General features: G+C 51.0%; 1 protein-coding gene across 1 annotated transcript in view; it reads right to left on the minus strand.

Moving 5' to 3' along the window:
• The window catches only part of LOC134086971 (XK-related protein 7-like), a 75,289-nt gene that overhangs the window by 1,650 nt on the left and 71,139 nt on the right, over window positions 1-2,500 (minus strand). The window lies entirely within an intron of this gene.

The following is a 2,500-nucleotide window of genomic DNA, read 5'->3' on the forward strand; positions in this document are numbered from 1 at the left end:
ACGCAGTGGCAGGCTTGAAAGAACGACAATTTGTCATGCTGTTGCTCCTGTTCGGAGCCCTCGACTTGATCTCCACTCCCACTGAGACAACATCCCAGCGGGCTGTTTCCGCAGCTGCCTAGAAGGCCTCCTCAAGTGTTTGTAAGGAGTGTGTGACTGTGTGTGTGTGTGTGTGTGTGAGAGCGTGTGTGTGTGTGTGTGTGAGAGAGAGTGTGCGTGAAAATGCTTTTCTCTCAATAGTATGGAGATGTAGTCATTGTTTACATTGCTGTGCTGACACTGTCAACGAAACAGCCTGCCTACCTATCAAACACTTTTGTTTGTGAGTTTGTGCTTAAGTTGGTGTGTGTGTGTGTGTGTGTGTGTGTGTGTGTGTGTGTGTGTGTCTGTGTGTGTGTTTAAGTGTGTGTGAGAGCGTTTGTGTGTGTTTCTGTGTGTTTAAGTATGTGTGAGGGTGTGTGTGTGTGTGCGTGTGTGTGTGTGTGTGTGTGTGTGTGTGAAACAGAGATAGGGGTGCCTATCTGCAGACAGCTGATGTTATCAAGGGGATCAGCTCTTTAATACGTTTCAGAGGTGGTTTGTTTACTCAGCAGGGGCTTGTGTAGATTGCCTTTGTTCTGGCCCGGAAATCCCGAGCCGGCCCACTCTCCCCGAGGCTCAACTGGACTCCCCGGGCCAGAACCAAAACAAGTCGGGCCTGGAACTTTCCCCACTTCTGAGAGCAGTCTAGAGGGGCAATATCTCACGCTGTGCCCTTGGTTTATTGGGCAATATCCAGCCTGTGAGGATGCTATGAAGCTTGATGAGGGGAGATCCAGTCAGATTATTAGTGGAGGTCATTCCTTAGCCTGGTTGCTTCCTCTTGTTGTGGCACGCGTTTATCATGCAGAATATGCTAACAATGCGGTGATGTTCTGGATAGAGTACGGAGATAACTTCGACATAATACAAATGTGTTATACAATGATAATTAAACATCTGATATGCATTACTTTGGAATGTAAAGACGTGTGAGATTATTAAGATGCCATAATTATATTCCTAACTATCACCATTAGAGTCATTAAAACTGACATCTCTCCCTCTCTCTCCTGCTCTCTTTCTCTCTCTCTCTCCTGCTCTCTTCTCTCTTGCTCTCTCACTCTGTCCTGCTCTCTCTCTCACCACTGTTTTGTTCTCTCTCTCTCACTCTCTCACTCTCTCTCTCACTCTGTCTTGCTCTCTCTCTCTCTCTCTCTCTCTCTCTCTCTCTCTCTTCATCTGTCCCTGTTTCAGGGAGTGTCATGTCCCTGGGTTTGGATGAGCTCCAGATTAGTAGAGATCTTAATTAGCGGAGGCCGTTAGGCACTGTTTCGCCAGCGCCTCTTCTGGCTCAGCTCGTCCCCCACTTGCCTCTCCACGCTGACGGACGGGGGGCGAAGAGGAGGGGATAGCACGGCGAGGACGAAGACGAAGAAGTGGGAAAAGAAGTGGAGGAAGATGAAGAAGAAGAGAGAAAGAGAGAGAGAGAGAGAGCGAGAGAGAGAAAAAAACAGCCACAAAGCTGTGAGCTAATCTTAATTAAATCAAACATCACATGCTGAGCGCAACACAGCGCGCGACGGCACAAAGAGGTGCAGATTAGAGGCCCATTTAAGGAGAAAAAGGGCGGAGGGATGAAAAGGAGGACGAGTCGGAGTGGTGGAGGAGAGGCGACGCACAGCCTCACCAATCTGCAGGGGAACAGGGGGGAAACATATGAGTGTGTGTGTGTGTGTGTGTGGGGGGGGGGGGGGCACAGCTTCACCAATCTGCAGGGGAACAGGGGGGAAACATATGAGTGTGTGTGTGTGTGTGTGTGTGTGTGGGGGGGGGGGGGCACAGCTTCACCAATCTGCAGGGGAACAGGGGGGAAACATATGAGTGTGTGTGTGTGTGTGTGTGTGTGTGTGGGGGGGGGCACAGCTTCACCAATCTGCAGGGGAACAGGGGGGAAACATATGAGTGTGTGTGTGTGTGGGGGGGGGGGGGGGACGACGACGACACAGCTTCACCAATCTGCAGGGGAACAGGGGGGAAACATATGAGTGTGTGTGTGTGTGTGGGGGGGGGGGGGGGGGGCACAGCTTCACCAATCTGCAGGGGAACAGGGGAGAAACATATGAGTGTGTGTGTGTGTGTGTGTGTGTGGGGGGGGGGGGGGGGGGCACAGCTTCACCAATCTGCAGGGGAACAGGGGAGAAACATATGAATAGGTAGGGAAGGGTTGGGCTGGGAGGGAGATAGATGGTTCCATGGTCAGAGCATTTGGAAAGGCATTGGAACGGAGGGTGTATGTGTGTGTTTCTGTGTGTGTGCGTGTGTGTGTGTGTGTGTGTGTGTATATACTGTATGTGTGTGCGCATATGGTGATTGTGTGTGCTTGTGTGTGTGTGTGTGTGTGTGTGTGTGTGTGTGTGTGTGTGTGTGTGTGTGTGTGTGTGTGTGTGTGTGTGTGTGTGTGTGTGTGTGTGTGTGTGTG

This window comes from Sardina pilchardus, chromosome 7 (assembly GCF_963854185.1).
Source record: "Sardina pilchardus chromosome 7, fSarPil1.1, whole genome shotgun sequence".
Lineage (NCBI taxonomy): Eukaryota > Metazoa > Chordata > Actinopteri > Clupeiformes > Clupeidae > Sardina > Sardina pilchardus.